This window comes from Capricornis sumatraensis, chromosome 9, assembly GCF_032405125.1.
Source record: "Capricornis sumatraensis isolate serow.1 chromosome 9, serow.2, whole genome shotgun sequence".
NCBI lineage: Eukaryota > Metazoa > Chordata > Mammalia > Artiodactyla > Bovidae > Capricornis > Capricornis sumatraensis.
In genome coordinates this window covers 81,293,572-81,309,755 of record NC_091077.1, presented here as the reverse complement: position 1 = coordinate 81,309,755, position 16,184 = coordinate 81,293,572, and positions in this window count along the sequence as shown.

Genomic DNA, 16,184 nt, shown 5'->3' with positions numbered 1-16,184 from the left:
AACCCTGATCAGTGGTAATCAGAGGAAGGGAATGACTAAAAAGGGGCTTGAGGAAATTTTGAGGGGTAATAGAACTTTACCTTCATTTGCCAAAACTCTTAAAATTGAGATTTTACTGCGTGTAAAATAGCTTAAAACTCAATTTTAAAGAAGATACCAGTAGTAAAGATGAGTGTCCTAACATGTTTGAACAACTGTAGATATAAATTAATTGGATAACTGCCAATTAAAATTATCAACTTACTTTTTTTAAAAGCATGGGGCAGTGAGAGAATTTCAGCTGGTGGGTGTCTCCAACTTTACCCAGTTATTTTAAAAACATAAATCTTTTTTCCTTTTTTTTCTTTTGCCTTACTAATACTTTTACTGTTGCATTGAAATAAGGCTGGTGACCCAGAATCATATCCCTGCCCTTCCCTCTGTTGGAAATCAGTTGCTCCTGAGTTTCGGGAGGAAGCGTTTCCCCCCAGTTATTGTTTGTAGAAAAAGGCTTTTGTCTCCTAGACCTTTCATGAGTCCCAAAGAGCAGATCCAAGCAGTTACTGGTTTGGGGAATTAATGAAGCTCAGGTTCTTGATGTCTCATCACAAAGAATCGGTGAGAAACATAGTGATGGAGAAGAAGTGGGTTTATTTAGAAAGAGACATACTCCACAGAGTGTGCCATTTCAAAAGTCAAGAGCAACCTTAAAAATATAAATCTGTAATACAAAGATGAGAATGCATTCCTTTACATTGTATTCACTAATTAGAAACACTTTTCATGCATCAACACCACCACATCATATTAAAATTTTTTTTTAATTCGAGATGGTTTTAAGTTTTATAATTAACCTTGTTGTTGTTGTTGTTCAGTCGCTGAGTCGTGTCTGACTCTTTGTTGACCCCAAGAATGATAGTACACACCAGGCTTCCCTATCCTTCACTATCTCTTGGAGTTTGCTCAAACTCATGTCCATTGAGTTAGTGATGCTATAAATGCATAGTTGGCCTACCAAAAGAAACAAACTAAAGTAAATCAGGTAACTTCCATGTACTTCCTCTCATCATATCAGTCATGACGGAGGATGGTACTGGCAGTCTGTACTCTTTAGAGTACTTTAGGTCAGAGTCTGTCGTTAGTGCATCTTCAGCCTCCAGCAGGGCTCCTCACAAGTAATTAGTATTTGAATAAAACTATGAGTTAATCACAAAAGGAGAAAAAGGAAAGTATAAAATTTATTGAGCACCTACCACAAACCAGTAGCTTTTATTTAATATTCTATTTTTATTTATCTTATTTATTTGGCTGCACCAGGTCTTAGTTGTGGCACATGATATCTTCGATCTTCTTTGTGGTGTGTGGGGTCTTTTATTTGTCATATGGGATCTAATTCCCTGACCAGAGATCAAATCCAGGCCCCTTGCATTAAGAGCAGAGTCTTAGCCATTGGACCAATCGGGAGTTCCAAGAATCGTGTGTTTAGTTTAATCTCATAATAACCACATGAGGTACCCATTTTATAGATATAAACTCGAGACTTAAAGTAATGATCTATGAATCATTGATCATTTTCATCGCTTATTTTATTGGATTTGTCTGTTTCACTTGGACATGTTGATTTGTCTGTTTCATTTGGACGTGTTGATCATTCCTAAAAAGTCTTGCTTCCCTTAGTTTCATAAGACCACAATCCCCTGATTCTCCTTCCAGCTTCCTGACCATGCTTTTTTTCATCCTCACAGGCTTCTGTTTGTTCATTACACTTTAAATGTTCATGTTCCCCATAGAGCCTCACAGAAATTGAGTTTTCTGCTGTTTTGTTTATTTGTTTTGCTGAGACACATAAAATGGAAAAAAAAAAAAAAAGAATCCAAAATAGGGTTATACAAATGGTATTTAGTGTTTTCTTTTAACCTATGAATTCTTTTGTACATATTCTTTCTGCTCATATCCTATCAGCCATACTAAGATACCAGGAAAGTAGTAAGTGTAGTCTCTAGCTAGGTACCCAAGGGCTCAGTAAAACCTTCACAATGTGAGATGGTTTTACTAAAAGAAAGAAGGGAAAAGTGGATACTGGGGTAGAAGAACTGTCTCTGGTGCAGCCTGTAGGAGTCAGATCTCCTCTACCACCTTCCAGGAGGTCCTTAGGAAAAAATAAATTACACAAAATAGAGGAGCTAATCTGATTGTATGGCAGAGATAAGAAACTTATCTTGAAGCTCTGTGTGCACAGAAATTACCTAAAAGAATGAAAGGGAAAAAAGTATAATTGGCAAAACTATAGAAACATAAAAAGATTGGTGGTTGCCAGAGTTTGTGGGAAGGAGGCAAAGATGAGCAGGATGAATATGTGGAGTATTGGGCAATGAAATGGAGGTAGGAGGGAAGGGGACAGGGCATGAAGTTTTAAATAATGACATAGCCCAAGAACACAACATAAACTGATATAATCAAATGGATCCAAGATGGTGGACAAGTCAACTTCCATTAGACCTTGAGCTTCAGTATGCTGTTGTTCTTCAATCACTAAGTTGAGTCCAACTCTTGGTGACCCCAGGGACTGCAGCACACCAGGCTCTTCTGTCTTCCACTATCTCCTGGAGTTTGCCCAGATTCCGTTGAATCAGTGATGCCATCTAACCATCTGAATATATATATGTTCACTGTAACACATCAACACTTCCCAGGTGGCATAAGTGGTAAAGAGTCTGCCTGGACTCAATACAGGAGACCCAAGACACTCAGGTGTGATCCCTGGGGGTCAGAAAGATCCCCTGGAGAATGAAATGACAACTCACTTCAATATTTCTTGCCTGGAAAATTCCATGGACAGAGGACCCTGGTGGTCTGTATAGTCCATGGGGTCTCAAAGAGTCAGACATGACTGAGCACACACACACACATCAACAAGCTAAATAAAACACCCATAATTGCCATGACACTTCCAACGCTGACGATCAATGACCAAAAAGTGGGCGAAGGCCCAATTCCTGGAAATACCTGTCCCTTCCTCAAAATAGTTGGAATAATCCTCCTAGCAAAGATGGGCATGATAAAGAACAGAAACGGTATGGACCTAACAGAAGCAATAGATATTAAAAGCAAGTGGCAAGAATACAAGAAGAACTATACAAAAAAGCACTTCATGACCTGGAAACCACAGCGGTGTGATCACTCACCTAGAGCCAGACATCCTAGAGTGTGAAGTCAACTGAGCCTTAGGAAGCATTACTATAAACAAAGCTATTGGAGGTGATGGAATTTCAGCTGAGCTATTTCAAATCCTAAAATATAATGCTGTGAAAGTGCTGCACTCAGTATGCCAGCAAATTTGGAAATCTCAGCAGTGGCCACAGGATTGCAAAAGTTCAGTTTTCATTCCAATCCCAAAGAAGGGCAATACCAAAGAATCTTCAAACTACAGCACAATTATAGTCATCTCACATGCTAGCAAGGTCATACTCAAAATCCTTCAAGCTGGCAACAGTACATAACCAGAGAACTTGCAGATGTATAAGCTGGTTTTAGAAAAGGCAGAGGAACCAGAGATCAAATTGCCAACATCGATGGACCGTAGTAAGAGAGTTCCAGAAAAACATCTACTTCTGCTCTATTGACTATGCCAAAGCCTTTGACTGTGTGGATGACAAGAAACTGTGGAAAATTTTGAAAGAGATGGGAATACCAGACCACCTGCCCTGCCTCCTGAGAAATCTGTATGCAGGTCCATAAGCAACAGTTAGTGCTGTACATGGAACAACAGGCTGAATGAAGCTCAAGCTGGAATCAAGATTGCTGGGAGAAATATCAATAACCTCAGATATGCAGATGACACCACCCTTATGACAGAAAGTGAAGAAGAACTAAAGAGCCTCTTGATGAAAGAGAAGAGTGAAAAAATTTGCTTAAAACTCAACATTCAGAAAACTAAGCTCATGACATTTGGTCCCATCATGGCAAATAGATGGGGAAACAATGAAAAGAGTGAGAGACTTTATTTTGGGTTGCTCCTAAATCACTGCAGATGGTGACTGCAGCCATGAAATTAAAAGATGCTTGCTCCTTGGAAGCAAAGCTATGACCAACCTAGACAGCATATTAAAAAGCAAAGACATTACTGCCACTGTTTCCACTGGTTCCCCATCTATTTGCCATGCAGTGATGTGACAGGATGCCATGATCTTTGTTTTTTGAATGTTGAGTTTTAAGCCAGCTTTGTCCCATATAGTAGATTCTTGTTGTTTGTTTAATTTACATATAGTACTATGTATCTGTTAATCCCAAACTCCTTAATTGTCCCTCCTCCCTCCACTTCCTCTTTGGTAGTCTTTTTCTGTGGGTCTGTTTCTGTTTTGTAAAGAAGTTCATTTGTATCATTGTTTAGATTCCACATATAAATGATATATGATGTTTGCCTTGTCTGATTTACTTCACTAAGTATGACAATCTCTATGTTCATCCATATTGCTGCAAATGGCAATATTTCATTCTTTTTTATGGCTGAGGAATATTCCATTGTATTTATATACCACATCTTTATCATTCATTTGTCCATGGACATTTAGGTTGCTACCAAGTCTTGGCTGGGCCTCCCAAGTGGCAGTAGTGGTAAAGAACTTGCCTGCCAATGCAGAAGACATAAGAGACATGGGTTCAGTCCCTGAGTTGGGAAGATTCCCTGGAGGAGGGCATGGCAGCCCACTCCAGGTTTCTTGCCTGGAGAATCCCACGGACAGAGGAGTCCTATGGGCTGCAGTCCATGGGGTCCCAAGAGTCACACATGACTGAAGCAACTTAGTATGGAATGCATGCTTGTCTTTGCTGCTGTAAACAATGCTGCTATGAACATAGGGTGCATGTATCTTTTTAAATTAGAGTTTTCTCAGGATATATGCCCAGAAGTGGGTTGCTGGATCATATGGTAACTCTATTTTTAGTTTTTTAAGGAGCCTCCATACTGTTCTCCATAATGGCTGCTCCAATTTACATCCCTACCAACAGTGTAGGAGTGTTCTCTTTTGAGGAGGTGATGCTTATTGCCCTATATATAGACTTGTCTCTAAAATTGGCTCTTAATACATACAGCTTGTAATAGATTTCAGTTCAATTAATGGGAAAATGCTGGCATTTCGTTTGGGTGCATGATGGCTTTATGAGGATGGTCTTTAAGGTGCTGTGACAGTCAGTGGGTGAAACACAGCATTTGAAAGGACCAGTAAAGAAATGGAAATGGCTTCATAGATGCTTATGAATTCCACCAGTCTCAATAGAGCTGTTCAGCCAGAACTGGCCTGTGTGGTACTTGACCTAGAGATTTCACCAAGCTGTGGCTGCTTATGGCTCCAGCAGGCAGATTGGCTTCTGGCAGCTGTACAGTGCTAAAGGACACCTCCCTGGAATAAGAACATCAACACAGATGATAGGAAAGCACTTCACATGCGAGCTAGACCCTTGTCACATCACTATATCATTTCAGTAAATGCCTTTGCTGGAACTTCCCCGGTGGTCCAGTGGTTAAGACTCCTTGGTCCCAATGCTGGGGGCACAGTTTCAACCCCTAGTCAGGGAACTAAGATCTCACATGCTACACAGTGCAGCAAATAATAATAATAACATCCTGGCTAAGTTGAATGTGAGTTATCTCATTTCTTCATCTTTCAGAAATCTAAAGAATCTGGATTGGCATATCAAAAAGGTGATATTTAGTAGGTAGTTTGCTATATAAGGCTGGAACTCATGAAAGAAGTCAGGCTGAAAATATATACAGTGGATTTATCTCTTACACTTACTTAACATATTAACTCTACTATATGTGCTTGGCAAAAAAACAAAACATATTTTTCTTATAACATGGCCCCTTAAACGCAAGCCAACAACTTCATCTGGTGCTCAACTCAAGAAACAACCTTCTGTTCCAAAAGCAGAGGAAAACTGGCTGTGTAGGATTTCTTGATTGATAGTATATACATTTAAAATCATGTGTACAGTATTTTAGGGGACTTTTCAAAGGTAATTTTAACTCTATTTTTGTCTTTTGTGCTGCCTTTAAGTCCTAATTCCCACCAGGAAAAAAAAAAATTCTCTGTATATTGGTGTTGCACTGATAGAGAGGTGATAGTTTGAGCTACAGTCAAAAAAGGCACACTATTCAAGGCAGAGTATATACAGTGAGAAAAGAGATCTAAGGGTGAAACTTTAGAGAACATTAATATTTTTAAAATAGGTAGAAGGGCCCACAAGGATTCTACAAGAATTAGGAGGGGGACAGGAAAGACCAGTATAATAAAAAAAAAGAAATAAAAGAGCTTCCCCAGAGAGTCCTTAACTGTATCAAAAATAAAGCAAAATAATCAAGGAAGATAAATACTGAATGGTGACCACTAGATTTGGAAATTAAGAAGACCCTAATCACTTAGCAAAGCAGTTTAGATGTTATGGTGATGGTCTAAGTTTCTGATGGATTACAAAATAGATGGGTCTTTTAAAACCAACAAAACAACAAAGGGAAGCAGCGAGGAAGTGGAGACCTCAAGCTTTTCTCTTTTTTTAATTTATTTATTTTAATTAGAGGCTAATTACTTTACAGTATTGTATTGGTTTTGCCATACATAACATGAATCCGCCACGGGTGTACACGTGTTCCCCATCCTGAAGGAAAAGATAGAGTGGCAGGTAGCAGAGGATCAGAGCCAGGGGAAAGTATGTTTGTTGTAAGTGGCTATGACTTGTTCCAATCTATAGGCCAAGAACTAAAAATAAAAGAGATAACTGAGTAATTGAGGCAACACAGCCCCTGAGGAGAAAAGAAGTGGTTGAGTCCCAAAAACGAATCTGCATTAACTGGAAGGAGGGCAAAAGAGAGAGAGATGTGGTAGGAGTAGAAACGGATGCTTTTCTATTTGGGAGGAAAGTGCTGTGGAGGACAAGTTGAGGAAAGTTTATTTCTGATAGCATCTTCTTTCTCTGTGAAATGGGAAGTTAGCAGAGCTGGATTTTGGAACCAAGGAGAAGGGCTTAAAAAAACAAGTAAAAGTTTGTAATACTCCTTAAAAGAAATAAAAGAAGCTGAGAGATGATGTATAAGATTTGAAAGTATAGCTAAGACGGTGTGATTATGTGCATGGTAAGTCACTTCAGTCGTATCCAGCTCTTTGCCACCCTATAACCCTCAAGGATCCTCTGTCCATGGGATTCTCTAGGCAAGAATATGAGAGTGCATTGCCATTCTCTTCCCTACCCAGGGACTGAACTTGAGTCTCCTGCATTGGCAGGTGGGTTCTTTACTGCTAGCACCACCTGGAAAGCCCTAGATTCCTATATTAGTGCAGGTACTAGTTCCTATATTTTGTGATTTTTTTCCCCCCATTATCATCCATCCTGCTTGAGTGAAGAAGTATAAAACATAGATGAGTGGATGAGCCCAGATTGCAGGCTTGCAGGGTGATGAAAGAATTAAAAGGGTAGGATTAATTAAGGTTGTCAGAAGGTGAATGATAAAAGTGAGATCCCTGGGCTCTGAACCGGGTGGTAAAGAGGTCAGATACTGAAAGGGAATCAACAGAGTTGGAAAAAGAGAGGAATCAAAAAACTAAAGAGCATCGTAATGTCAATAAGAGAGTTGTTGTTGTTCAGTCACTCAGTCGTGTCTGACTCTTTTCAACCCCATTAACTGCAGTATGCCAGGATTCCCTGTTCTTCACTGTTTGCGAGTTTGCTCAAACTCATGTCCATTGAGACAGTGATGCCCTCCAACCATCTCATCCTCTGTTACTGGCTTCTCCTCTTGCCCTCAATTTTTCCCAGCATCAGGGTCTTTTACAGTGAGTCAGTTCTTCGCATCAGGTGGTCAAAGTATTGGAGCTTGAATATTCAGGGTTGATTTCCTTTAGGATTGACTGGTTTGATCTCCTTTCTCTCCAAGGGACTCTCAAGAGTCTTCTCCAACATAAAAGTTAGAAAACATCAGTTCTTCAGTGCTCAGCCTTCTTTGTGGTCCAACTCTCACATCCATATGTGACTACTGGAAAAACCATAGCTTTGACTATATGGACTTTTGTAGGCAAAGTGATGTGTCTGCTTTTTAACTTACTGTCTAGGTTTGTCATAGCTTCTCTTCCAAGGAGCAAATGTCTTTTAATTTCATGGCTGCAGTCACCATCTGCAGTGATTATGGAGCCCAAGAAAATAGTCTCTCAGTTTCCATTGTTTCCCCATCTATTTGCCATGAAGTGATGGGACCAGATGCCATGATCTTAGTTTTTTGAATGTTGGGTGTTAAGCCAGGTTTTTCACTCTCCTCTTTCACTTCAATCAAGAGGTTCTTTAGTTCCTCTTCACTTTCTGCCATAAGGGTGATGTCATCTGCCTATCTGAGGTTATTGATATTTCTCCTGGCAATCTTGATTCCAGCTTGTGCTTCATCCAGCCTGGCATTTCGCATGATGTACTCTGCAAATAAGTTAAATAAGCAGCATGACAATATACAGCCTTGACGTGCTCCTTGAAGTAGGAAGTCAAGAGACACCTGGAGTAACAGGCAAGTTTGGCCTTGGAGCACAAAATGAAGCAGGGCAAAGGCTAACAAGAGTTTTGCCAAGAGAAGGCACTGGTCATAACAAACACCCTCTTCCAATAATACAAGAGAAGACTCTACACATGGACATCACCAGGTGGTGAATACCAAAATCAGATTGATTATATTCATTGCAGCCAAAGATGGAGACGCTCTACACAGTCAGCAAAAACAAGAGTAGGAGCTGACTGTGGCTCAGATCAACAGCTCCTTATTGCGAGATTCAGACTTAAATTGAAGAAAGTAGGGAAAACCACTAGACTATTCAGATGTGACCTCAATCAAATCCCTTATGATTATACAGTAGAAATATCCTGAATGTTGCTTAAAGTTAAAGATCTTGGTGATGGCACAGGCTAAAGTTAATGTAGAACTGCAGCAGTGAGATATTTTAGTTAACAGTGTATAAAGTGATTTTGCGTAGCTGTGACTGTATTTTGAGGATCTTGTTCTTGAAGGCCTAGTTTGTGCAATGAAAGGGTATAATCAAGAAATAATCCAGTTTGAACTGTCTTAATAAAGGTTGAAATATTCTGGTGAATTTTGACATTAACTCTGCTTTTGAATATTATTTGTCAGATATTTTTACCTTTTAAATATGTAAGGACTATTGGAAATTATAACTTGTGTTTTAAATTTGTCAAGGAAATTCAGTGTTCTAAAGGGATCACTCTGGAGTAATCTGATATTCTTCAGGATACTTGTCTTACTCCACTGGAATTGGTTAGGATGGCCCTATGTTCTTCCATTTGCGGGGGGTGGTATTTAAAAAACTATACGTGTCTATAATGTATATTTCTGTGTTATTAGAGTCTAGCCTTATTCATTGTCTTTGAACTATTTCACTGTTCTTTGAAAGTTGGGTAATTGATAAATATATAACTTCTGTACTTCTGGTAGTGATTTTATGCATCCCATCCTACCCATGGGAAAAAAAAAATTCAGTGCTATTCCATTTTGCCTGGTTCTCTCATATTATATGAGTAAAATGAATTCTTTAATGTGTGCCCTTTTTTATATCTGTATGAAAGTCACAGTTTTGTCTTTTTCTGAAAATTATATTTTGGTGGAGGCCTGGCAATTTATACCTGAGAACCTCTTAAGAATAAGTTCTCACTGTGGGTTCTTAGTCTCAGGTCTCACTGAAGTGTCCAGGACCCTGAAGGGAAAAACAATCCAAAGTCTTTGGAGGCATATGGGGACAGCTGCCCCAGGCGAAACCAAAATCTTGACCCAGAGAGTGTAAGGTCCAAGAAAACATAAATGAGAAAGTAGATCAATAGCAAATTATCTGTGATAAAAGAATGTGCAACACTTTTAGAATATGTGGAGAAATTGCAGTACTCTTTATCATTGGCAAGCAATGAATAGAGAAGAGAAGTGACTGCAGAATCTCGTAAACGCTTTGAAATTTTTGGTTCAAAGTCCGTGTGACTTCTAGGCCCCAGGTTAGATTCCTTAGACCTATGTAGCAAGATGCCTCCCCTGCTAGACATTTCACTTATCATTCTGTGAAAAAAATAAGGGGGGCAGGGGATAATGAGACAAGATCAATGTACATACCTAGGGTCTGCTGTTAAGCTAGCAGGGGCTTGAATATCCTTGTTCAATAGTGACCTGACTTTGTTTTTGTTTTAATCTTCTGGTTAAGCTGTGTGGCATGAGACATCTTAGTTCCTTGACTAGGGGTCAAACTGTTTTCTTTAACATTGTATGGCTATGTTCACTGGTCAGGAATTAATTCTTATTGTAGGATTCAACTGCATACTGATACTGGTATGTTATGGGCTTCCCAGGTGGCACTAGTAGTAAAGAACCTGCCTGCTAATGCAGGAGACATAAGAGACGGGTTCGATCCCTGGGTTGGGAAGATCCTCTGAGGAGGGCATAGCAACTCACTCCAATTTTCTTGCCTGGAGAATCCCATAGACAGAGATGCCTGGCAGACTTCAGTCCACAGGGTCACACAGAGTTGGACACAACGAAGCAACTTAGCACACGCTGGTGTGTTATAATGATGCTTTGCATTAAGACGAATTCAATCTGCAGCCCTAGAAGACTTTGTGTATTTTTAATTCAGGAAGTTGCCCTAGATTCAGACAAAATCAGAAGTTGTTCCTGAGGCAATGACTCCTTTTAGGATGCCTCTTAAAATAAATAATAATAGGGTGCACTTGCCCAGACCCTTCATCTGCATTATCTCATTGGAGAGACAGGAGACACACTATGGAAGGGTTACCAATTTGGAGTCAAGAAATCTTAGAGTAAGCTTTATCTCTGCCACTTACTTGGTATGTAAATTTTCAGCAGTCGCTTACCCACTCTGAACCTCAGGATCTGTATTTCTATATAATTAGTAATCCCAGCTTTGCAGAGCTGGGGAGAACAAAAAGATAAATTTGACAATTTCAAATTTATGAGATTGATACCGAGAAGCAATGGAATAACCCAATCCTTAATATAATCATGTAATCTGTGTTTTCTAACATGGAAAAAATGACCAGGTACAAAACAGTGTGTTAAAGTATGACTTCATTTATGGTCCTAAAGAAAAATGGTAAATTATGACAAAAAATTAATGATGGATATCCTTAGGTAAAGGTGTTACGAATGATGCTTATTTTTCATATTTTTAGCTATTTCAGATTTAAGAAAAAATACTGTATTATTAATTTTTATAATAAAAATGAAGAATGCTATCTACAGTTTTAAAAAATCGATGTCTGTGATTTGAGATGGGAGCAAATTACTTATAATCTTTACTGAATATTTATTTGACACAAAGAAAGGAGTGTTATCTGGATATAGATTATATCCTGTTGATCTTAAAGGGAATAACAATAGAGGTAAAGAGGTCAACTTCAAAGGGAGGAAAGCCAAAATGTGATGCCCAGCAAAGGATAATAATGGGACATTCCAAATGTGCGATTTCCTATCTTCTGCAACCCAGAGTTGACCATGGAGAATGTCCCTGCACGGTTCAGTCTTTCTCAAATTAAGGGGCTGATAGTATAAAGACATAAAACAGATAGTAGAAAGATATAAAGAGACATCTTTATTCTTTGCATACTCAAGGATGCTAAAAAGCATATTTTGGAACTCAAGTGATGACAGGAAGGAAAGCACCATAAAAACTGTCCAGTCCCACTGAAGTGATGTGTTGTTAGAGTGCTCAATATGGAGTGAAACAGGCCAAAGTTGTTGCTACACTTTTAATGTAATTTCCGACTGCTTTGTATTATGATGCTTTGAATTTTTAATTATTTATATTTGGGGGAGTGTTTTTTTAATATTTACTTTTATTTATTTAGCTGTCCTGGGTCTTAGTTGAGGCACTTATCTTTAGTTGCAGCATGCAAATTCTAAGTTGCTGCATGTGGGATCTAGTTCTTTGATGAGGGATCAAACCTGGGTCCCCTTTGGGAGCATTGGGAGCACAGCGTCTTAGCCACTGGACCACCAAGGAAGTCCCTGTTTATATTTTATGATGTATGTGATGTTGAAGAGGTGAAGCTTGTTTTTCTTCAAAATAAACATCTTTTTATTGAAAGTATAGTTGATTTACAGTGTTGTGTTAGTTTCTGGTATATAGCAAAAAGATTCAGTTATATATTCTTTTTCAGATTTTTTTCCATTATAATTTATTATAAGATATTGAATATAGTTTCATATTTCTGTTGTTCAGTTGCTAAGTCATGTCCAACTCTCTGCTGTCCCATGAACTGTCTCCCAGAGTTTGCCCAAATTCATGTCCACTGAGTCAGTGATGCCATCCAGCCATCTCATCCTCTTGCCCTCAGTCTTTCCCAGCATCAGAGTCTTTTCCAGTGAGTCAACTCTTCATATAAGATGGCCAGAGTATTAGAGCTTCAGCTTTTTCTATGATCCAACGGATGTTGGCAATTTGATCTCTGTTTCCTCTGCCTTTTCTAAATCCAGCTTGTACATCTGGAAGTTCTCTGGTCACAAACAACTGGAGCCTAGCTTGAAGGATTTTGAGCATGATCTTGCTAGCATGTGAAATGCATGCAATTGTGTGGTAGTTTGAACATACTTTGGCATTGCCCTTCTTTGAGATTGGAATGAAAACTGACCTTTTCCATATCCATACATGACTACTGGAAAAACCATAGCTTTGACTAGACAGACTTTTGTTGGCAAAGTAATGTCTCTGCTTTTTAATATGCTGTCTATGTTGGTCATAGCTTTTTTTTCCAAGGAGTAAGCATCTTTTAATTTCATAGATGTGAGAGCTGGACTGTAAAGAAGGTTGAACGCCAAAGAATTGATGCTTTTGAACTGTGGTGTTGGAGAAGACTCTTGAGAGTCCCTTGGACTGCAAGGAGATCAAACCAGTCAGTCCTAAAGGAAATCAACCTTGAATATTTATTAGAAGGACTGATGCTGAAGCTGAAGTTCCAATGCTTTGGCAACCTGATGCAAAGAACTGACTCACTGGAAAAGACCCTGATGCTGGGAAAGGTTGAAGGCAGGAGGAAAAGGGGACAACAGAGGATAAAATGGTTGAATGGCATCACCAACTCGATGGATGTGAGTTTGAGCAAGCTCAGGGAGAGAGTGAAGGACAGGAAAGCCTGGTGTGCTGTAGTCCATGGGGTCTTAAAGAATTGGACATCACTTAGTGAATGAACAACCGCAATGGACATCACTTAGCGAATGAACATTTCATTGATGAAATGTTGTTCATGATATAGAGAGCCAGTCTATATCATACTGGCTCTCTCTATGGAAAATGGAAACTGTTAAGCCTGTTAACATTCATCCATTCTTTGCACAAATCTATCAAGAATCTAGAATATGCCAGGTACTGTGCTAGGTGTTGGAAGTACAATGAAGGCACTGCCCTACCTTAATAAAATTGTCTTTAGTCACCAAGAGCCCAGACAAATATGCAGGAAAAATATTCCTGCCTGAGCATATTATGAGACAGTTGTTGGAGGAAGGTTAAAGTCTAAATCAACCAAACCTTCCCCAAGAAAATAAAAATATGTACACAATCTGGCAGGCATTGATATTGATTATGTTGATAAGCCTTCCTATGTCTTTGAGAAAGTCATTGATGGAGCTGTTTACTAAAGAGCAAACACTAGATTATTGTGTCTTTAAGGGTTATGTACATCACAGCAAGGCATAGAATCAATTGATATGGAAATCAGTTAAGAATGCTTTAATAGCAAAACGACTGTAGAACTGTATAATGTTATTCTAAAACATGATACCTGAGATCCACATGAAAGTTGTTTAAATGTTATATGCATGGGAGATGGAAAATTTCCTAGATGTTTTTAGAAGCATTATAGTGGATTGCTATTCTGAATACTAAATTATGTGAACTGTAAAAAGAACCACAAATAAATTGTAGGTAGATAATATGTGATATGTAAATTACATGCAAGATCATTATTCCTTTGACACTTGGCAAGCTTTACACAATAATAGTTTTTTCAATTATAATCAGTAAATTTCAGAGATAAACATTCAACCATTTTATTTTTTTTAACATTCAGTCTTTTTAGATCTATTTTGAAAATATTTTCTCATATCACCTAATCTATAAATACAATCAATATATTAATAGCTTTCTATAAAAATAGTATCAGGAAGATAAAATGTAAACTCACAGTGTCAAATTATCAGAGATAAAATTTTCCATAAATAAATGTAATGAAATGATAATACATAAAATTGAAAACCAAAAAAACCCCATCAAAACCTTTAAAAATCAATTATAACTTGTGCTATGAAAGAGGTGAGAAAATAAAAAGGAAGAAGAAAGAACATCAGAGACACAAACACTTTTCACTGTACACTCATCTTCTGAGACTACAAAACCATTCAAGCCTCAAATCCTGCAGCTAACAGTTCCTGTTAGCCTTCTCAGTGTATCCTCACAACCTGAGGCTTGAGCATAAGCTTTTAGGGCTGAGTAAAGCCTATGGGAGGCTTGTCATCTTAGATTTCACTGCAGATAAGGTTCAGTGAACAAATACCAGGCTGAAACACAAGCTGACCTTCGCTTAGGAGGAGGGATTTGGCTTCGGATAGGTTTAGGGCTTTCAATCCTGTGTTTGCCTCCTCAGGCGCCGTGTGATTGTGCCAGAGGCCCCCTATCTTATTGTTGCACTGCAAATTTTTCATTGGTATCACTTGTCTTATAGAACTCACATATTCCAGAAAACAGTCATTAATATTTCATGAAATAAGTGTTCTTCTGTCATAAAATAGAATCAGAAATAGGGACCCACAGAAAACATCCTTGGATAAGGCGTAAAAAATGATAGCCACTTGGTCATTCAACAACTGCTTATTCAGTAAACAGAAAGCACTTTGAGGAAAACAGTGTAAAGATGAAGTTCTTGGTCACAAGCAATGTAAACTGACGGGCTCATTTGGGCAAGAAAGGAATTATTGGCAGAATATAAAATATCTCATAGGGTCAACAGGAAGATTGAAGAACCATGCTGAAAAACAGTCAGGAACCAAGGCAATCAGACATTCAGAATCAAAATAGGATTATATCCAAGCTTGGTTAGGATATTTCTGCTAACCCCACTACAAGTAAAGATACTGCTAGACACCATACTGAAACCATTGGCTGTTGGGAGCATATTTTAACCATCTTTACTCTTCAAGTGATTCACTTCAAGATTTATTTTTATTTATTTATTTATTTATAGCTGTGCTGGGTCTTGGTTGATGCTAGCAGGCGTCCTCTAGTTGCAGTGAGCAGGGGCTACTCTCTAGTTGTGGTGCATGAGCTTTTCATTGCAGTGGTTTCTCTTGTGAAGCATGGGCTCTAAGCATGCAGGCTTTAGTAATTGTGGCATGTGGGCTCAGCAGTTGCAGCTCCTGGGCTCTAGAGCACAGGCTTAACTGTCCAGCAGCACATGAGATCTTCCTGGACCAGAGATTGAACCTGGGTCAATGCTTTACCACTAAGCCACCAGGTAAGACCCCAAGTGATTCACTTCAGATTCAGATTCCCAAATCTGATTGACCAAAACCAGGTTTCATGCTCTTGCTGTCACTGCTGGGGTTGGAAAGAGGGGATATCTGGTTCATTGGGTTTTTGTAGAGGGAATTAGACCTGTAAAGTTCACCAAGACTCACACAATGAGGAATTTCTCTCAAACAGGGGGAGTATTTGGATGCTGAATGGCCAGAAAAATTATAAATGGTGACTTCAGTCCAGAACTTCAACCATCCAGCATATACTCTTTTCCTTATACTTCCCCAAAGAGATGCTATGGCCGTCACTGTTGCATCTTTTCAGTATGCTATATTTATTAAGGAGGGATGGGAATGATTTAATATTTTAATTATTCCCTCCGTCTACACTTACTACCACAAAAATCAGTTAATATTAAGGTACAACTTCTATATAACCATCAGTACTGGGGGGAAAGGATTATAGTGAACTCGTGTTCCTAGCAGTGAAAAGATCAACTTTTAAAAAGTGCATTCTTTTTCCAAGATGATAAAGGATAAAAGCAATCCATAGCAGAAGGCAACATTAAATAATGCAATAAAAAGAATTCAAAAGGATACCAGTGCTAGAATTGAGAAGACAAAGACAAGATAGAACCCTTGCCCTCCAAGTGTTTAG